This window comes from Macrobrachium nipponense, chromosome 46 (assembly GCF_015104395.2).
Source record: "Macrobrachium nipponense isolate FS-2020 chromosome 46, ASM1510439v2, whole genome shotgun sequence".
In the NCBI taxonomy this organism is placed as follows: Eukaryota; Metazoa; Arthropoda; class Malacostraca; order Decapoda; family Palaemonidae; genus Macrobrachium; species Macrobrachium nipponense.
Genome location: NC_061106.1, coordinates 28,922,386 through 28,945,239, shown reverse-complemented (window position 1 = coordinate 28,945,239; position 22,854 = coordinate 28,922,386). Strand labels below are relative to the sequence as shown.

The 22,854-nt window shown below is 42.2% G+C and overlaps 1 protein-coding gene and 1 pseudogene across 1 annotated transcript in view; one reads left to right on the top strand and one right to left on the bottom strand.

Moving 5' to 3' along the window:
* The window catches only part of LOC135214843 (palmitoyltransferase ZDHHC17-like), a 208,078-nt pseudogene extending 205,172 nt beyond the window's left edge, over positions 1–2,906 (bottom strand).
* Positions 1–22,854, top strand: part of LOC135214842 (cingulin-like) — a 478,670-nt gene that overhangs the window by 339,225 nt on the left and 116,591 nt on the right. The window lies entirely within an intron of this gene.

The following is a 22,854-nucleotide window of genomic DNA, read 5'->3' as shown; positions in this document are numbered from 1 at the left end:
AGGTAAACAACCGCATGGTCTGGCTCAACTCACAACGATCACATCATGCCACCCTCCGGAAAAATACTTATAACGCATCTTGACACCTGAGATGGGCATCAGTCGCAACTTCTTGTTGGTGAGAGACGGAGCTAAAGACCTCTACTCTCCTTTCGAAGTAAGTATTTTCTCCAAAGTTAGAAATTAAGGCCAAATTTAAAGCATTAAACAGAGAGTAGTGAAAAGGGTGTCCAACGCAGTGCAAATCTCACCAAAACGCTTTCGAAATTTTTACTTACACTTAAATATCTTAGAAGATTGACGCCATCTCGATGTTTGTGGAGTTGCTTGTGTCAACAAACTTCCCATTTCCTGTGATAAATCCACATACCACTTGTACCATAGATGCTGGGGCACTTTCATCACAACAATCAGAACACAGTCAATGGCCACAAGGTTTTTAAGTAAACAACTGTTTTGGTAGAAGATGACAACGAAGTGTGCACTAGATAATTATTTAAATAAATAGTAAAACATCAATATTTTACATATTTATGATGATTAATTTGAAAATATTCGTTATTGAAAAAATAACTTGATTCTGCTCAATTTAAGAAATTATTTTTCGAATCAGAAACTTTTCTTTTAAGTCCTGTATTATGACGTCATGACATCTTGACTTTCGTACCTATTGTAGATGAATTGCTATACTTAACTTTTTTGCAGAACAGTTTACCAGTTTATTCATGCAGATTGTTATCCAGCTATTCATGTGATTGTTATAATCGTAATGCATATATATCTTTATTATTTACTTTTTGGATATATGAAGATGTTTTACTGCCGGATTACCGCCGTAGTATGACGCAATCACTTTCGGTCCCTGGGCCTCTGTCTGTTTTCGCACCATAAGAAATTAATGGGGCCGAATTTGCAATGACCAGAAAGTCATTAAAAGAGTTAAGTTAGCATTTAGGGACATATGTTTTTGATTGAGAAAAATACAAATTTATACAATAGTTACCTTGTAAAAAATACTTGATAACAAAAAACTTGATTGACCACTAAGCAGCATACCTACTATGGGTTTCAGAGACAGTGCAGGCACGTTTTTTGGCAATATTTCTGTAACGAACACTCGTATCAGAACGAGATTTTGCTATAGTGCATTACACCCAGTGCCATAATTTATAAGGGTATTGTGAATTACTAATCGTAAAGAATAACGACACTTGTCCTTGTACCAAGAGACAAAAACTCCCCTTCTTCCTTCCTTTCTCTCTCTCTCTCTCTCTGTTGCCAATTGGTGTATTCACCCTCCAAACTGGGTATAAGACTTAGCCTACACAAAACATGAAAATTGGTGAAATTAGCCTATATATTGAAAGTATATATACATAGATATTAAAGCAATTTTATCATTATTGCATTACTATGGCAACTAGAATTCATGGAAACAGTTTATAATAATGCATCGACATTGAGTGAAGCTCCACTAATGTGGCAATGATGATTTTGCCATTCTTAGCATGCAAACATTAAAGGTTACTTTATATTTCTGGCATACAGTTATTTAAAAAATCAAAATACTAATATAGACTTAAATCAATGAAAAGTGCTAGAGAAAAAAAAAAAAACACACACACGTTATAATCCATTATCCGTAGTCTGTTCCGCTATGGTTTTTGGCAGCCAGATGTACGACAAGGTTAGAAACATTGGATTGTATCTACTTCAGAAATATCTGTAATTTTTCGGGGTAATTTGGTTGCAAAAAAGGGTAATAGTCTGAATTGAAATAAACATTTTGAAATAGCAAAGTAAAGAACTAAATAATGATTAAAGTAAACAATTAAAGGAATAAAACTTTGCAGCGTCGTCGTCTGCTGCTTGTAACTGTGTTTGTGGAGTGAGCGCTTAGGAACCAGGAAACAGCAACGTGGTTCAAGTGCAATGTGAGTGAATTAAGACCAAAATGTGTATAATAACAATCAAATAAGCACTGTGGAGTTTCAGTTGTGATGGCAGTAAGGATAAAACCACCGATTACAAGGTAAAAATGAATTCAGTTCAAACCATGACCCCGGGAATAACAAGTTTCATACTTTCACTATAAAGGCAACAAAATGTTGTTTCAATCTTTTGAATGGTACTCTTAAGAGTTTGTTAATTGTATTCTTGTTTCACCAATTAAATATCGAGTGAATAAGACCCGGCCAGCGTGATGATGGTGGACCGTCCGTGATTGTTTACCCTATCTCACTAGCTTGTAGTTTTCAAAATGGGATTCATTTTCTTGATCAACTTTTGGAATTTAAAATGGGTTAGCCAACAGTTTACATTCATATTCGACTGTCCATGTCTAAAGTTATCCTTAACCAAACCTATTTGTGATAAGCTACCACAAAATGTAGTGGATTTGTCAAGCTAAACTTAAATGCACAGGATACCTTGCGCCTAAGCGTAGCCTAGCCGGAGCAAGGTTGGCACAACTTATTATAAACTGAGCATATCGAATCACACTATAAGCTTGCACTTTGCCTCATACCGAAAAAACCACTAACAGAACTTTAGATTTAAGTGATACTAAGTACCTGGCCCATTAAATCCACAGGATTGCACGACGGGTCAACTTCGCCAGCCATGTTTGTTGTTGTCATTCAGCTGTTTGGCGTCGTCTGCAGTTCCAGAATTCACTTCAGATTACACTGCCCCGATGGCTGGATTTAATGTTCACTATACCATCTCAAAAATTAAGCTCATTTGTATCTGCCACGGGCAATTGAGATACAGTTTGCCTCTAATTATTATATAGTTTAGCGGGAAATTTGGATATTCCGAAAGTTGTGATAACTATAGTGTCATCTATTAGACAACGTCAAAACATTCATATACTATGATTTGCGGATCAACATGGGGTAGTTTTGCTAATAAAATTATATTTATTTACGTCAGAACAGTAGATTATTTTATATAAAATCTAATGATATATCATAAAGTGTTAATATAAATACATCAATTACCGTAAATCATAAACTAGCAAAGGGATTATTTAATGTAAGATAATGCTCTGTTGATGATTTCTTCTTAACTGAACAACTCCTTATTAACAGACACTTTAATAACGTAAACTTAAACATTTTATTAATAAAGTTCAGAAGCATTGGACGTATTGTCCTGCAGTGAAATGATTGACTATTAAAGATTAGTTAGGCAATTCATGAAAAAAATTAAGAAGGAAAACTCGGTATGAATCTGAAGATTTGGAGTGTTTCACCAATATGCGTCTGACATTACGCCTCGGTTGCGCAACTTGCGAATCTTGTTTAATCAAAGACGCCAGTCTTCATGTCAAAACCTACATCAGCCTCAGCCTCTTACCCGGTCCCACTACACCAAGCCCGCAAATTCTTTTGACAATAGTCCATGTTTGCAAAGTATTTTGAAGAATCATGCTGTATACTCCATATTAACTGTGAAGTCCGCACTATCATAACACTCAGAAAATACGAAAATCTTTCATTTTATTTTTGAAAGGCTTCAGTCTTTTGGTACCCGGTGAGATCTTCGTATTCAGTCAAACATCCAAAGAGTATCATGGCTTAGATAACGTGAAACCATTTCACAAGACTCTCCTTTCTTAAAGGACGGGCACTCTGCTCTTGTTAGCTTATCCTTATCTTTAAGTGCGCTTTGATTTTCCACTGATTCCTTGCTTTCTTTCATACCCTTCTGTTGATCGTGGTCCCTGTTCAGGGCTTCTATATTTAAGCATTGCTCGTCACCAGGGTTAGGCGAGTTAACAACTGGTCTGGACGTTGTTTTAGTGGGCCTTTCCGTGGTTGTACTATCTTTCCTTGTTTCCAGCCTTCACTAGGTTTTCAGGTCTTCTATGAGCCTCCATTGATTACTAACTGTCCTGTTTTCAGTAATTTCTCCAATTGCTGTTTCTAACTTCTTTTTATGATCTGCAATCTTCTTTGAGTAACTGTAATTCTTCTCCCATCGATTTATTCCCCCTTTTTTTTTTTTACTTTTTCTGCGCTTTTTATTCCATTAAACACCATGCTTTCCAGGTTCTTGATGAGGTGGGATTTTTCATCTTTCTCATAGCATTTCCTCGTCCTGACTTTTGTTTTTGCCCCCTTTTTTCCTGTGATCCTCTTATATTCTACACAAATACTGTGAGGACGACTATAAGACAAGGAGAGCGAGTGTGCTAACTTTATTCTGTTGTTGCTGTTGAGGATTAAGCCACCCATGTGTTGACACGGGCTCTTGCTCCTAGAGCAGCTCGTAGCTGGATAAAGATACAATAACGGTGCTTTTGGCGGGTAAACTTTATTCGGTTGTTGTTGTTTAAGATTGAGGTAGCTTTGTACCAGCACGGGCTCTTGTTCAAGAGCAGCCCGTAGGTGATTTTTATTCGGTTCTTGTTTGAGATTAAGCTGGCCTTGTGCCAGCACGGGCTCTTGCTCGTAGAGCAGCCCGTAGTTTTATTTCGGTTGTTGTTGTTTAAGATTAAGCTGGCCTTATGCCAGCACGGGCTCTTGCTCAAGAGCACCCGTAGGCCACTTGAATATTTGCAGGTGGAAAGGTGATTTTTAAGGATATGAGGTGAGCCTTTATTTATGATCTCAATGGTATATGAAGGTGAAATGATATGATTTGCAAGTGAAAGGAAAGGTGAACAGGCGAGGTTAAACACCTTTAAACCCTTAGGTACCCGTTAGTAGAAGATAAAGATCGATGGTAGCGAGTCCTGGCGAGTCAGAGATAGACAGTAAGGAAATCGAAAAATTTATCGTCGTAGAGAAAACGGAAAAAACTATAGAGCTCAAGTACCACATTTCATTATTCGATAATAGGAAAAAAAGCACCCCGATCGTTTGCGATAGGGATCGACGTAAGAAAAACGAAATATTATCAGTTTTAGAAATAGCAAACAAAAGTAAGCAACAACTTAAGCGGTAGTTAGAATGACAGTTGAAATATTCGGTCGTTAGACGTGAGGCGGCCTAAAACGGAGTTGAAAGGAGGATTTAGTATAGAAAAAGCAGTTACTGCTAATAGCTGTAATTCTCGTTCGGAGGAGATGTCACGTATTGGCATTTCTCGGAAACGATATGGGTTGTGAGGAGATCATCTGGGAGGCTGATCTGGAATTCGGGGGCGTCGTGGTAAACTAGTGAATAAATTTCTTCAACAACACTATAAGCGCCACACTGGTGCACGCCTTGTGTAAGAGAGCTTGAAATTCCTCGAAGGTCTTAAGGAGCTTCCTGCTTGTGTAGTCTCCGAGGAGAAGGTAGTCGTTAGCCGACATTGACGTTTTTCAGTCGTGGTTTCCAGGTCTTGAGTTATTGTCCTTCTTGACTATGAAATCCTCAGTTTGTGTTGCTGCTTCGGCATGCAAAACAGGAGCTACAGAAAGTGTCTCGATCTGCATGTCTTCAACCGGAGCTTCTGTCTGGGTTCCTGCTTCAACACGAGCAGAAATCGGCGGTGCAGAGGTTGGGGGAATGAACCGAGGGGTCGGGGTGGGAGGTTGGAAGGGGTTTGGGAGCTGGAAGTTGGAGGGAAGGAAAGGTTGAGGGTGGGGACCATAATGGCTGGATTTAGTACGTTGTTTTGGAAGGTTGAGGAGTTTGTGGTGGAGGAGGTAGATTGGTCCTTGGATCAATCCTTGGCTCGATTGGAGGTCGTCTTGGGGGCGAAGGCTGTCGTTCTCGAGGTCTTGGCGGTGGGGAAATGCCCTTCAACCTCCAGATCTTTTCCAGTCTCGTGTCGTTGGCTACATATCCCGCAGACGTGATGGGAAGTACATACTCTCTTGTGATGTCCTACCTCTGACACTTGAAGCACCTCAGAGGTTTGGGAACAAAGGCTTCCGTTCGGTAAGTGTAATGGGAAAAATATTCCTTTAATTATTAGTGATTTATTTAGGAATTGATTCATAATCCTCCTCTAATATCTTTACACTGCTGTTGTAAAAAGTGATTGGAACTGTAGTGTTTTTTCGTTTTTGTTGTGGACACTGAGTGCGTGGCTGTAGCCAGTCCCCTGTTTTATTTTTTCTGTCACTTTGAGTATGGGAGCGCTGCCCTGAATTTTTCGTCTGCTTTTGGTAACACTAGAAAGAACAATGAAAGAATCACGAATGCTCTTGTGTGAGAAGGACGCAACCGGTCCACCCTTCAATTTGGCTATTTTACCATATTATTAATACAAAATCTATCCCTTGCAAGGATCTAGTCTAAGAGTTCTGAAGACTAGGTAAATTAACCAAGTCCAGGAGACTAGGCCTGGGAGAAATTTGGCATGATGTAATGAAGTAAAAAAGAAAAAGTTGAGTACCAGGAATTTTCTTCAATACCCCTAAAATGGAATCACACTTCAATTGCCTTCCAGTGGGAAGACATCACCTGGCCTTATCAGTAATAAAAGACCCATAGATACAAGGAATATCATGTAATAGCAGTAGGACAGGGCCTACCCTAATTCCCAGGCAGCGTAAAGGTCATTAGTCTTCATACCAACCGTGTCAACTATGATACAGTACCATTCTCTGACCCCTGTCTCCAGGCAAGAAGACTGACAACAGTGCATATGTATACTAATAATATTCTTATTCTCGTATATCTTAATGTCATGGTAGGGAAAAATCAACCCCACACCCCTCCCGCGACATTAGGTGGCAGCGTTGGGATCTGTAGTCCAGTACTAGTCTTGAAAAAAGTACGATGGCAGGAATAAAACAAGACAGTTAAAACAGCTCGCTTTAATGAAATTTTATACTTCCATATAAAATATGAATTTTGACAACTTGTGAGTTAGTTGCTGGTTGGCTTGTTGTTTAAAGAAGGAATTACCTGTGTCAGAAGTAACTACAGGTATGCTGTCTTCCTTCTTTATCCCCCACCTAAAGTTATTCAAGAAACCCTGAGGATATAAATGAATTTGATTCTAAATGTAAAGGACAAATTTTTTAGATCACCTAGTAACTCAAGCAATAAACTTAATAATAGTCAGCAAGGTTTAAAATTTAGATTTTGTGCCAATGAAGTAAAAGATTATTTGCCGTCGACGATACTAAATGTGACTACCGCTAACCACAACAGGCCTAACAACCTGGAAACTTAGACTTAAAGATAACATTGGCCAAAAATTTAACGCAAAGTGCCAAAACTGCTAACAACTTTATGGGTAACGCCAAGTTACAGAAGTGATAAATTATGAGTATTGAAAAAGCAACATCCAAGGGGCTTATTTGCTGGGAATCGAGCAAGGGAATAATTATCCAAGAAAAATAAATTGACAGGGAATCACTTTTAGAAAACCAGCATAATTTTCGCAATGATGTACCTTACCAATACCATTCTACTGAATTCGGTGACGATAGTGTCGATGTTAAAACACATCTGGTTGGTCTCATCTTCTGCGGGATGGCGGAGAAAATTAAAGATGTATTACCCCTCCATTATAGGATAAGGGTCTGACGAACTAATAATTTTTATTCCAAAAGACTTGCGTCATGTAAGAAGGTCTTCTTCCAACTGCGTTTTTTCCACTGGCGATGGTTCCCTCAATACTTCGTAATACTGCGAAAGAACAAGACCACCAGCAGATAGTTCCGAAAGAGTAGTTAGGTTGTTTACACTTGAAAAGGATTTACCGTCAAAACGAAAAACAATATGCTGTGTTTACCCTCAAGTGCAAACAACCATTAATACTAATTCACAATTAACATAAATTATCACTGGGTAACATAGTTTTACCCAAAAGGGATGAATAATGTCTATAATTACCCAACTACCAATAACCTAAACAGAACACGAACACTCAATAAACAAATAATTCTAATAACTATTGATCCATACCCACTGTGCATATATATTATGTAGGTCACTTATAATGTTTTGTATGCATTTCTTTATACAATAGTGTTGATTTTTACCTGATTAAGGTCATGACTTGTTTACCTGCATATTCATTATTTCTGTAGGGACGGATTGTATGGTATTGTCTCTTGATGTAGTTTACATTTTATTATTTGATTATATATGTGTTTGAAATATTGTAACAATGGTGACTGGTACTGATGAATCATATATTGATCTAATTCAATTAGAACAAGAAACACAACAAACATTACAGACAGTTAAGAGCTTCACTCAATCCTACCAGGACGTTTGGTCTCAAGTGGGAGATTTATCAAATCAAATCAATGACTTGGACCAGAAGTTGGTTGACATACAGGGGACAATACAACACTTAACACCCAAACATAATAACACTCAACCATCCATGATGTCTACACCACATACGTCTCACATTCCAAGTAATGAACCAAGGAATAATGTAAAACATTTTGTACAATAGTTCACATAGTGCCCTGGTTGGGAATGCAATTGTGGTCTTATGGGTTTTGTCTTATAGGAAATTGTCAGAGTTTTGCTAATGTAGTACTGGTTTGGTACATCTTAGAGGATAGAGTATACCACTTTCAAAACCCCTTTGAGATTCAAGTTTAGAGTCGTTTCTAGCCAATATCTCTGGTGAGTTGATAATCATTAGGAGGCCTCAATAGGAGTAAATTCTGTCTTCACATGTGGAGAACTCTTTTGTTGCAGAGTGATGTGACATCCTGTGTAAGTGGAGTCAATCCAACCCCAGTATTAGGCTAGACAAAGCTATTAGGAAAGCTATATTGAACGCACACCTATAAGGTAGTGTCCCCATTTAGTACTCAAGTATATCCTTGTGTTATGTTGTTGCAAGAGCCCCTTTAGTCTCTAGTTGAGATCGTTGCTTGTTTCTACTGTACAAGACCTGTTTTTCCACAGTCGCAGACCCATCTAAGGAGCTGTTTGGTTCTGTTAGGAAAAGTTGTCCTTGATATTAGAGTGGTCATGAATCAATTCTTCCCCGAGGTAAAAGCTTTGTAATGGGAAAAATATTCCTTAATTATTAGTGATTTATTTAGGAATTGATTCATCATCCTCCTCTAATATCTTTACACTGCTGCTGTAAAAGTGATTGGAACTGTGAAATGTTTTCGTTTTTGTTGTGGACACAAGTGCGTGGCAGTGTAGCCAGTCCCTTGTTTTATTTTTTCTGTCACTTTGAGTATGGGAGCGCTGCCCAGAATCGTTCGTCTGCTTTTGGTAACACTAGAAAGAACCATGAAAGAATCACGAATGCTCTTGTGTGAGAAGGACGCAACCGGTCCACCCTTCAATTTGGCTATTTTACCAAATTATTAATACAAATGATTATCTATCCTTTGCAAGGATCTAGTCCAGGAGACTAGGCCTGGGAGAAATTTGGCATGATGTAATGAGTAATAAAGAAACAAGCTGAGTACCAGGAATTTTCTTCAATACCCCTAAAATGGAAATCAGCACTTCAATTGCCTCCCAGTGGGAAGACATCACCTGGCCTCATCAGTAATAAGAACCCATCACACAAGGATATCATGTAATAGCAGGTAGGACAGGCTTACCCTAATTCCCAGGCAGCGTAAAGGTCATTAGTCTTCATACCCACCGTGTCAACTATGATACAGTACCATTCTCTGACCCCTGTCTCCAGGCAAGAAGACTGACAACAGTGCATATGTATACTAACAGTATTCTTATTCTCGTATATCTTAATGTCATGGTGGGGAAAAATCAACCCCACCCCACAGCGACATAAGAAAATACCGAGGATTCCAAATCTATAAGGGTGGGATTTTTCCCTTGAAAGTGGATTCCATTCCTTCAAGGTTTCCTCTGTCGTCTCCATGTCCTTTATAGTGCATCTTGTTGCACTCAGAATGTTGGGTACTTGCAAGATTCTTTCGATAGTTATGTACTTGGGGACTTTGCAAATCATCCCCTTCATAGTTTTCTCAGCAGGATCCAGCAGAAGGCAGGAGGGATCGTTGATAAGGAGCTCGGCAGATCGTTGGTCCTTCGGGGAAATAATGAATTCCCCTTTTAAGTTAGGTCTGGCATGGAGTTTGGCTTCAGGGTGTTTGTCCTCTAAGGCTAAAACAGCTGCATAAGACGTCTGGCCTTGCGTTGTTACTGCCTTGTACTTGGGTAAAGTCAGGAATTCGGTCGAAATCGGTGCTGAAGTCGAGGGGCCAGAGATGTCAAAAATGGTCTGCAGGGCTTTCTTTCGCTTCTTCTGAACCATCTGGAAGCCTTGCTCGTCGGGAGAGGGTAGGTTCACCAGCTGGGGGCCAGGAGACGTCCGTCGCTTCACTGCCATCAGTAAAAAAGATCGGCGAAAATACCGTTGTGTCTAATGGTGCGTCCACACGGTCGAACAATGTCCGACGGACAAACATTGTTACCAATCAACAATTGTCTGCCGGTCTTTGCCTTGTGAGCAGAGTAAAATCAGTGGTATACAACCTCATCTGGTACCACTGTTTGTTGCCAGATCGACTTCCATCGTTTCAACGCTTATGACGTCATCCTGCTTCGCCTACGATACGGTAACATGTTTGTCCGTCGGACATTGTTCGACCGTGTGACACACCTTAATAATAACGTGATTGGCGCAAGGATGACGTAACGTGTTACGTCTCCGGTTTTATTCGGTTGTTGTTATTTAAGATTAAGCTGGCCTTGTGCCAGCACGGGCTCTTGCTCGTAGAGCAAGTGTCCGTCATGCACACACGAGTTTCTAAATTACGGGGAGATATCTCTCAACCCAATTCATTATTAACGAGGTTAACACACCAATATCATTAATGAATAGTAGCACAATTAAGTACTTTCACTTACTGAGTCAGTCCTTGTGGACATGCAACTCAGATCATAAATCGCTAACACGAGATACGACGAGAGGTACGTGCCCCCCCCCCCCCCGCTCTCTCTCTCTCTAATTGTTGCGAGTGCTCACGGGTTGATTTTCGGACCTTAGAGGACCGCTGTGTTATCTATCTCTTTTCTAAAAGTTATTTGCATAACCTTAAAGTACGAACACAATAATGGTTTATCAGATCAATTTATATTCACCATCCACAAAACTGAAACACAGAAAAAATGAAATAAAATCGAAGAAGGATATTGAACGCATTTGATAAATGTAAAAGTTAAATTAATTTAATAACTAAAAGTTAAACATATCAAAGAGTAATAACATATAAGTGACAAATGAAATTAATCACTCAAGGGGAATTGTAAATCAATGGCACTCAAATGAAACAAATTACGAAAAAATTCAAAGAATCAGGGCAATCGCCCTTTCTAAATCCACACACATCACTACACAACACTATATAGATAACAGGTCCACCAATCAAAGTTGAGCCAAGAAGCTGCTGCTGTTCGTTCCGTCCTGCATTCGGGTTTTGTTGGGGAAAAGAGACAAGTTATACAATTACCACGAATGCAGAACTGACTTACAAGGTTTTCATGAACATAAAAAAAACTTTACAATAATTAATCAAGTTCGTTGTCCAAAAATAAACCTTCCAAATATAATAGTGTGCAACTTCAACATATTTATTAAATGTAGTGAATTAATTGGTGGTGTGTGTCAATACAGTTTTGGGCGATATCATGCCCATACAGTGGACTACGCACATACGCATACACACCCCTAGAGGGGCACGCAAAGGAGCGTTCAGAGGGGCGAACTACTACCCTTCCTTTCCCCTCCCGATCTTTTGACCTCTCCTAATGGCTTCTCTGGCGAGAGGCACAAACAAGACCCAATGATACCAACCTTACCATACGTAATATGCGCAATACATTCACCAAGAACAATTTCATATATATAATGACAAATTAATTATCATAACTAAAACAGTAATTATACTTCGTTACTAAAACGTCTACTGACGTTTATGTCAAAAGACTTCGTCTTTGTGTAAAACCATCCTTTCGGTGCTAAGCGCACCACAGATACTACGTACTAGAACATAGCAAAATCAGATAAAATAATGTTAAGAGTGTCATTCTCGAATAGATGTGGTTCTTTCATCCTTATTATGTCATGCAATGTAGACGTACATATCTTTACAAAATATATGGGCATGCGAATATATTTGGTTTTCACATGAATACAAATACAGTAACATAGTTCCTGTCTGTCGATTACCTGACAGACGGCAATACGCAGTGAAAATCAATCAATAATTTCTAATGAGACGGACACTAATAACTATAATAATAGACAAATAGCATGGAAACAAGTGGATACAAAAAAATATTAGAAAATAAAATCGTTGTGAGAGGAATTCCTCACACCCTCCCGTACCAAAAAAATCATACAACACATGTATAGTGTCGTTATAACGCTCCTTCTCGAATCAACTGTTTTCTTTGTTCGTCGGCCTTAGCAGCAGTTCTCATGGGCCGCCGATCAGACATCACTGGTGGTGGGGAACCTGTTGAGGTCGTAGGGTCTATCCTCCGCAAAACTCTCTAAGGCCGCCTCCGACGTCCTTGGTTTCGATCCTCTCCATCGTCTTTGTTGTTTTGTTTATATGGCTAGCCTCGTTTAAGGCCTCGCTGGTCTCGCCTACTTCATTCTGTCCGCTTTCTGTTGTTGATTCCTCTCTGACATTACATTCGAGTGGAATGACTTGATTCAATGGTCTCGTAAAATTTCCACTTGCTTGGTTTTTATCTCGACTGTCCTTATAACATTATCAGGACCTGCGTGGAGTTTCTCATGATTCCCAAAGGGTACTTGTGTCTTTTTACAACTTATCATTTACTACAAGGACCAAATCTCCTATGCTTAATGGACAGATGGTTGAAGACTCGATGTTCCTGTGCCTCTCTCTAAGAGAAGACAAATAGTCAAGTAGTCACAATTTCTCAAACTTTCTTATCGTCTCCACACCCGTCTTGCATAGTTCTCCTTAATTCGACGTTCTCATTGAAAGGTACGTCGACGAACTTGTTCAAAGGAGGAGTCACTGTAATAGCTCTGCCGTATAAGAGTCTGGCAGGGGTGAGCGCGATGTCGGCGTTATCTTCGTTGACATATGTTAGTGGCCTGTTATTGATGATGTTCTCGGCTTCGGCGACGATGGTATTGAGTTCTATAAACGAGACTTTTTCTGTACAGGGCCCTTTGTAAGCACGATTTCACCACTCCGATTAATCTCGTAAAAGCCGCCTTTCCAAGATACGACCGGGGTGTTATGAAAATTCCATTCTAAATTATGATCCGTCAGATAATTTCTTACTTCGGGCTCTTCGCTGATATCTCTTAGAAACTTACTGGCTGCAATGAAGTTTGGCACATTATCACTTATTAAAACTTTCGGAAGTCCGTGTCTTGCCGCGAATTGTCTAAAAACAAAGAGAAATTTTTGTGCATTCATGGATTTGCACACATATAGGGCAACTGCTCTTGACGTAGCGCATGTAAACAAGACATACGCCTTCTCGTTCTCAGCTTCATTTTCAGCCACATTAATGTTTCCCGTATAGTCGACGCCAACACAGGAAAAAGGGACTTGATGCTTAACTCGTTCGGGTGGTAATGGGGGAAATCCAGGCAGACTTAGAGGTTGATTTTGTGCTTTCTTACACAATAAGCACTCTTTCAGGATCTTCTTAAACGGACTGTCTCATTTTTCCAGCCCAAAACAGTTGTCTCAATATAACCACAAGTGTATTCGCGTTGCAGTGCAAGTTGAGTAATGTGATAATGAGACACTGTAAGTTGCCATAAGGGTGTCGGCTGGCGACGTATACTGGATGCTTAGCGAATTCTGGCAATTCTGCATTATGAAGTCTTCCTTGGCACCGAATGACACCACTTTCATCACATAAAGTCCTAATTGTCTGATAAGATTCCTTAACTCAGAGGGAAACACTAGAACTGGTTTTGTAACCCATTAGTCAACGCATATATAGCGTTTGGAAAAGCTTGGCGCTGCATGATTCTGATTAAGACAAGTAAATTATTACTTTTCCCTGAATTTATCAGGAAATAAATTCTTCTCCCAAACAAGATCAATCTACCATACAACCTTAGTGCGTGTTTCAATGAGGAGAAACTCAGAACATTTAAATACAAGTACATCATCATCAGGGTTTCTCAAAACTGGTTCTACAATAATTTCATTTACATTAACAGACTCTATGTAAACTACATCCTCTTGTTCTGGAAACTTATTTTTGTCAATAATCCAGGTCGGGCCATGAAACCACAACCTGACTTACTCAAAAAAGAGACATTGAAAATACCTCGTGTAACTAAATCAGCAGGATCCTCGTTCTTGACATATAGCAACCTGATGTTATGACTGGACTTCAAGTCCTTGATTTCCTTACTCTGTTGATTACAAACACTTCTTTAGATCTTTCATAAAATACCCAACTCAACGCTACTTGGGAGTCACTCCAAACAGTACAATCTGAAAATTTATCCCCAAAATCTCTAACAAATTAACAGCTAGGCGCATGCCTTTAGTCAAAGCAAGTAATTCTTGACTGGGGATAGAGAGTGGGGGGCTCGGAGCTACTCGAGACTTACTAATTAGCAAGTGACTTGTGTGCTTACTGCTAACAACATACGCACAGGCTCCATAAGCCACATGATAGGCATCAACAAATACATGTAGCTACAAGTTCCTTCATTAAAACAAGATCTAGGGACTTTGATTTCCTCAATAGAACTGAGTTGGTTTAACAATTCAGCGAACTCTTTCTTTAAATCCATCATCAGTTCGTCATCCCAGTCAGTTTCAGTTCCCACAATTTCTTCACAAAAAGTTTTCCTTGATTGTTATGGGCGTTAATATTCCCAAAGGATCAAAGATGGTTGAAAGGAGAGACACAAACCTTTCTCTTAGTCAAAGTACAAACATTTCCTAGATTATTCAAATATGTAACAATCTGAGAAGGCATCTTTACACTCTGAGTCATTACAGGTATCCCACAAGAGACCGAGTAGTTTTTACTGCATTCAAGTTGATAGTATCTGGGCTATGTTTATCATTAAATGAACTCAAATTGCTAGCCCATTCTCCCAAAGGCATATTAGCTTCCAACATAATTTGGTTTACCTATTACTCTCGAGTTCTAATCTTCACATTTCTCATAAGTTTTCATAAAGTTATCCACATAAAAGGACTTCTTTACTGAGCTGGCGATGGGATCTGAATGGTTTTGCTAATGATACTGTATTGTCTGATTCAGCAGAAAAGGTGAACAAGTAGCTCCAAACAATAAAACCTTAAATCTAAAAGTCTTGACATTCTTAAAATCTCTATCAGCAAACCACAAGAATCTGTGAAATCTCTGTGATTTTCATTAATTCCTATTCTAAGGAAAGCTTTACTTATGTCTGCTACTACAGCATATTTGTTCTGACGAAATTCCAGCAGCATCTTTCAATTTCGTCGCCAGATTAGGTCCCGCAATGTAAACAATCATTGAGGGACTTTGCATGTGGACTCCTTACTACTTGCATGAAACTATCCAAATTGGAGTCGTAGCAGATTCCTTGAAAAACTGGTGGTGAGTAAATAATGATTAATGCCATCAACTGGATCAAAGGAGTTATTCTAACTTTACCTCCATCATAAATCCTAACTTAACACACTCATCTAAAACAGACTGATATTGATCAAACAAGACTGGTTTAGACTGAAAAGTTCTCTTAAGTGAATATAATTGACCTAAAGCTTTTCTATAACCCGTAGGGGGTCTGGCATCGCTCTTAAATGGCAAATCAATCGTTTATTTATTATCAGTCTTTACAATAGCCTCATTGAAATGTTCGATCGCTGCTTGATCGTTATAGGATCGCGCATCCTTCCCGATGCCGATCGTATGTAATGACCACAGTCTAGAAATATCCTCACCGTCAAGAGGATTTACAGAAGCAGTGAATCTCGAGCAAACTATACTCTGAGTACTTATTAAAGATCTTACATTTTCATCTTCACTGATAACATTACAAGCCCAATTGGGTATAGGACCAAAAATAACAGCACCGGCGCGCCAAGCAAACATACATCATCATATTTATCGTGACAATACACAAATGCATTATAATAATCAGCACCAATAATCAAACCTATATCACTGAGGGTATCTGATTCAATATTCTTATCTGCCAGTTTAACACCTCGTTCTTGCAATCGCAGATACACGTTATGTAGACCAGGTGTGTGTATGGAAGTGTTAACATGATTACAAACAACAGCATTTAATTTGATACGTTTAGTACCTGCTTGAACCATTACTCTTACTGCATCAAAAATTTTAGTTTCAACATTGTCTCCAAACGGAATTAATGTCAGTTCCACTTGCTTTCATAATGGGCACTAAGTTCAATTTCTCAACAACATCTGGGTTAATGAACGTTCTTTGAGATCCGCTGTCTAAAAATGCTCGAACCGGGATCCGATTCCCATCATTACTCAACAGAAGGGTGGCTGTCGGTAACGCTGTCGGTCGAAGAGATGCGACATTTTTCACAGTTACTTGATTACTGTTAACATTATTCTGAGAATTACTCTGATTACTCGTGGCCGCGGATTTCTGGCTAGTACTGAAACTAGGCTGCGATTGAGCTGTTTCTATAGGCTTATTATCAACTCTACTACGACCTGATTTGGTGCTAGAAGGTTGCTGAGACGAATTTACATTGACGCTCGTAGAATTAGGTAATAGTCTAGCACATAGGAATGTATGATGTTTACCATTGCAGTTAAAACAACATGTCTTACTCTTACTGTTATATTCAAATAAACGATGACCCTTTCTTAAACAACCAAAGCATAGTTGTAATTCATTAATACGAGCTCTTCTAGTCTCTAAAGTATTGTATTTCGTGCAGACCTTACCGCTGTGTTCGCCTTGACAAAAACAACATGAAAAAGTTATATTCTTAGGGGTATTTCTAACATTAGTTCTGGAAGCACTACTAGGCGAATTAGCTTGACGCTCGTTTTTCGAACTCGTGTTACGATCCTTGCTACTCTTAACTGGGTTGGACGGTGATGGCGTAGGGTTATGGATTTTACTTCTACCTAAACGCTCAATTAATTTCTCAATGCCCTTTCTCAATTGATCTACACTGAGTTCACAAGTATCATATCTCTTAGACAAGGCTTGCAATGTTTCCTTGGATAAACACCGCTTGATAATTGCTTTCTCATTAGAATCGCCGCTCGTAATACCTGGTAAAGCGTCTAACTGATGAACGATGCTATTCCATTTCATAAGGAAATCCATCAGTTGCTCTGCATCATGCTTAGGGTGCGGTAAACTTAATAGCCGATTTCTTAAGTTCTCTTCTAATTTCCCAACGTTGAAAAAACGAGTTTTCAGTAGGAATATCGCTGCAGTATAATTAGCTGGAGTTATAGCTAAACCATCAACGGTTTCGCGTGCTTTACCCTTAAGATAACTAGTCAGCACAGTAAACTTGATGACATCATTCATGTCCTGCCTATCATGAATAACTTCTTTAAAAACAGTCCAAAAAGGGTACCATTGCTCAATTTTGCCATCAAAAGTAGGCATCGTAATTTGAGGCAACTTAGGTTGTGGAATACCAGGGGTAGCAGGTACCGCAGGTGTCGGATTAAACAGGTGTGGGCGCGGACGCCGCGGTGTGGGGTGCTGCCAACCGATCGGTGAGTTTGGAGATTTCGTTGTCCGCGCTAGAGAGGTAACCGTTAGTCCTCGTTATAGCATTTACTAATTCACGACCCTTAATCTCCATATAGTATTCAGAAGCGGCTGTCTGTAGTGAATCAGCTGCTTTCTGAAGGGACCCTAAACGCAGCTTAATTACTGCTGTAGACAACTGTTCAACACGTTTTACCTCATTCAAACGTCGTTCGATTTCACTTATAGCAGCCTCATACAAAATGAGTGCATTACTACAATTGTCTGCATCCATGGTGAAAATTTTAAGGCAAAATCACCTTACAAAACATACAAAGTTGACAATAACAATTACAATATAAATTTCAATAATATCGAAGTAACAAATACTTCCTCGAAAAACACTGATACACAGAAACATTCAAAAAAATTAGTTAACAATCTGTGTTCTACAAAAATAATAATGGTCAATACCGTATTACAAAACTCTTATTCAAAAGTCAAATTGCAATGAGACGGAAGAATACACATCGTTCGTTACATCTCAATACTTATATGTGAACCACATCTACCTTCAAAAAAGGAGAATGTAGTTGTCGACCCTTTATCTTACGTTGTCGTGTGTGTGGTTGTTCAAAAAACTATGTGCCAGCATAAAATGACTCTAACTAGGGGAAAGGGGCTGTAAACAATCCAACAACAAACGATGGTGATATAGAATGATCTGATTCCAAGTAACAAAGTCCAAAATAATGTGTTCAGTATCCAGAATAACCAATTCGGAAGTGTTTAAACATCCGGTTCGAAGGACAAGAAGGGAGAGAAGCTGTGGCGAAAAATATGGACTTATAGTGGACTGTATTATATGCTTAACGTTGTTACTTGGTCAAAAACCGCTAAAAGCCTTACGTAACAACTCCACAAAACTCCCATTGCAGTTTTCTAAATTACAGGGAGATATCTCAACCCATTTCATTATTAACGAGGTTAACACACCAGTATCATTAATGAATAGTAGCACAATTAAGTACTTTCACTTACTGAGCAGTCTTTGTAGACATGAACTCAGATCATAAATCGATACACGAGATACGACGAGAGGTACGTGCCACCGCCCGCCCCCCCCCCCCACCCCCCCCCCCCCCCCCCTCTCTCTCTCTCTCTCTCTCTCTCTCTCTCTCTCTCTAAATGTTGCGAGTGTCTCACGGGTTGATTTTCGGACCTTAGAGGACCGCTGTGTTATCTATCTCTTTTCTAAAAGTTATTTGCATAACCTTAAAGTACGAACACAATAATGGTTTATCAGATCAATTTATATTCACCATCCACAAAACTGAAACACAGGAAAAAATAAATAAATCGAAGGATATTGAAACGCATTTGATAAATGTAAAGTTAAAGTTAAAAAATTAATTAATAACTAAAAGTTAAACATATCAAAGAGTAATAACATATAACGTGACAAATGAAATTAATCACTCAAAGGGGAATTGCAAATCAATGGCACTCAAATGGAACAAATTACGACAAAATTCAAAGAGTCAGGGCATCGCCCTTTCTAAATCACACACACATCACTACACAACACTAGATAACAGGTCACCTCAAAAGTTGAGCCAGTGCTGCCACACTCTCGGATTGGAATTATCGTTCTGGCTCCTCAAAATTATGGGTTTTCAGTAAAAAATATCGTACAAAATTGTAGATTTTATCGTAATTATTATCTCACACTGTTTCTGATATTCAACACATTTTTATAATTTGACAAAATAATGAATTTATGTATGATTTCTTTATAGTCATTAATATCTTACAATTTACATATATAATTAAGAAAAAACTACAAATGAAACATTTCTCTCTACAAAAACGAAAAAAAATGGAATTGGGAATAATTAGTTAATGTTATCAACAATTGTTATGGACAAATATTACTATATTGTATTAACACTGTGGTAAAAAAAAGGATACAGCTTAGAACGTCACTTCTTACCATAATGTAAACTAACTGATAACGAATTAACATGAAGATATGTGAGTTCATAGGCTCACCTATACATATCTTTAAGCACCCAAAACATCGAAAAATCAAAATAGCATCACTGAGTAGTAATTTAAAATAAATATATATAATTAAACATGAATGGTACTGATACCTATCCCATGATAAAAGAATTAATAACAATAATAATTGTAAAGTATATCTTTAAGATAAGAATCTTCTTCCTAATCAAATTCATGTTCTCTGACGTTCGCCTGCACGCCCGTCCCGGGACGCTCGGCGGAAGCCTGCCCGCCCGTCCCGGGACGCTCGGCGGACGCCTGCCCGCCCGTCCGTCCCGGGACGCTCGGCGGACGCCTGCCCGCCCGTCCCGGGACGCTCGGCGGACGCCTGCCCGCCGTCCCGGGACGCTCGGCGGACGTCTGCCCGCCAGTCCCGTGACCAGCGGCGGACGCCTGCCCGCCCGTCCCGGGACGCTCGGCGGACACCTGCCCGCCGTCCCGGGACCCGCCGCGGACGGACCGCCTGCCCGCCCATCCCAGGACGCTCAGCGGACGCGTGCCCGCCCGCCCGGTCCCGGGACCCGCGGCAGACGCGTGCCCGTCCCGTCCCCGGGACCCGCGGCGGACGCCTGCCCGCCCGTCCCGGAACCCGCGGTGGATGCCTGCCCGCCCGACTCCATCCTGGGGACGCTCGCGGACGCCTGCCCGCCCGTCCGTCCCGGGACGCTCGGCGGACACCTGCCCGCCCGTCTGTCCCGGGACGCTCGGCGGACGCCTGCCCGCCCGCCCGTGCCCCGGGACTCTCGGCGGACGCCTGCCCGCCCGCCCGTCCCGGGACGCTCGGCGGACGCCTGCCCGCCCGCCCGCCCGTCCCGGGACGGCTCGGCGGACGCCTGCCCGCCCGTCCCGGACACTCGGCGGACGCCTGCCCGCCCGTCCCGAGACGCTCGGCGGACGCCAGCCCGCCAGTCCCGCCCGGGACGCTCAGCGGACGCCAGCCCGCCCGCCGTCCGGGACGCTCGGCGGACGCCATGCCCGCCTGTCCCGGGACGCTCGGCGGACGCCAGCCCGCCCGTCCCGGGACACTCGGCGGACGCCTGGCCCGCCCACCCCTCCCGGGACGCTCGGCGGACGCCTGCAGTCCGTCCAGGGACGCTCGGCGGTACGCCTGCCCGCCCCTCCCGGGACGCTCGGTCGGACGCCTGCCCGCCCGTCCCGGGACGCTCGGCGGACGCCTGCCCGCCCCTCCCGGACGCTCGGCGACGCCTGCCCGCCCCTCCCGGGACGCTCGGCGGACGCCTGCCCGCCCCTCTCGGGACGCTCGGTCGGACGCCTGCCCGCCCCTCCCGGGACGCTCGGCGGACGCCTGCCCGCCCCTCCCGGGACGCTCGGCGGACGCCTGCCCGCCCGCCCGACCCGTCGGCGTACGCGGACTGCCACCCGCCCGTCCCGGGACGCTCGGCGGACGCCTGACCCGCCCGTCCCGGGACGCTCGGCGGCGACAGCCACCCGCCCGTCCCGGGACGCTCGGCGGACGCCTGCCCGCCCGTCCCGGGATTTACGCTCGCGGACGCCTGCCCCGCCCGTCCCGGGACGCTCGGCGGACGCCTGCCCGCCCGTCCCGGGACGCTCGGCGGACGCCTGCCCGCCCGCCGTCCAGGGACGCGGGCGGACCGACGCTCTGCCCGCCCGTCCCGGGACGCTCGGCGGACGCCCGCAGCGGACGCCTGCCCGCCCGTCCTGGGACGCTCGGCGGACGCCTGCCCGCACATACCCGGGACGCTCAGCGGACGCCTGCCCGCCCGTCCCGGGACGCTCGGCGGGCCTCGCCCGCCAGTCCCTGCCAGTGTAATAGCTATTCTGTACCTTACAACCAGAATATGCCACTGCATCATCTCAATTCTCCTGGGGATTCTCTGAATCTTCAAGTTCTTTTCCTTGCACTCCACGAATCCTACTCAATCCTCTCCATCTTCTTCTGGCACCTCCACTAATCCTACTGAATCCTCTCAATTTTCTTGGGGCTTCTCGTAATCCTGTTTCTTCTCCCGGCACCTACACAAATCCCCTTATTTTCTTCACCGTATCTATATTCCCCCCCTTTTCTCTTCCATCCACGAATCAATAAAACTTTTAGAAAAACACAACATATTTATTTTGGTTCTAGTTCAATTTCCTTCAAGGATTAACAAAACAAACTTATTACAAACTAAACATCTTCCTCAAAATTTCCACATCTAATCCGTCTGAATGAGGCCAATGCAGTCTTCATCACGCCATTTCTTCAAGATCCACAGAAGCTTCTGCAGTTTTCACTTGCTCTCCTCCATTCGTCTTTATTTCTCCTGGAGCTTCTTCAAATCACACACCATTTTCTCCTTCGTTCCTCGCAGCCATCCACCCTCATCATCCATCTGGTCGTTCCGTCACTCTGGACACGCCATCTTCTTCAGCAACTCCAGGCGCATTTCCTTCCTCTAGAAGGCATGCCAGCTCGTTCCTCTTGAGTTTCGCTGTTTCTACTTTATACCGGAGTCCAAGCTTTTCCTTCCAAGAGGTCCTCCAAAGCCTTCTGCATGCGCTGCAACCTCAGCTCCAAGTCTTTCCTGTCGGATTCCCACTTTTCGCTTGAGTCTTTTTGTTCCTGGATGAGCCTCGCTATACGCGCCGCTTCTGCCATCTATAGCTGCACGTCTTTCTCCTTCATTCGTAGGAGTTTCTCGAGCCCCTCAAGCAGGCAGTTTGCGTCTGACCACTGCCCAAACAGTTCCCTTATCCTCTCACAAAGGGCATCGTTTCCTCTCACCAATTTCCTTCACGTTGTTCTTCAGATGCTGGTTTTCTTCGGCCATCTTGTCTTCCAGCTGCCGTTTCTCCCTCTTCTCTTTATCGTTCCAGCTTCGAGCGAGTGAGCCCTCTCTTACAAGGCCTGCTGTTGCAACACCTCCTGAGTGATCTGCATTTCACGAACGCGTTCTTCCCTTCCGCCCGCCTTCTGCGTCTCTTCTTGGTAGTCGAGCCTCTGTTGTAGCTGAAGAATTATTGTCCTGTCCAAGTGCACGCGCTGCTCCCTCTGGCACTGGATGGCTTCTCGCAAGGCCGCAATTCTCTCGTTCAGTTCCTTTTCCTTAGGCTCTTCAGCTCCATCATTATCAGTCAGGAGAGAAATCTCGCCAGCGAATAGGCACCCACACCAAACAAGATCACTATTCTTCCGGATTTCCAACAACATCTGGACAACAACGTCTTAATAACAGCTGCTGCCAAGGCCAGATAAGGCCAC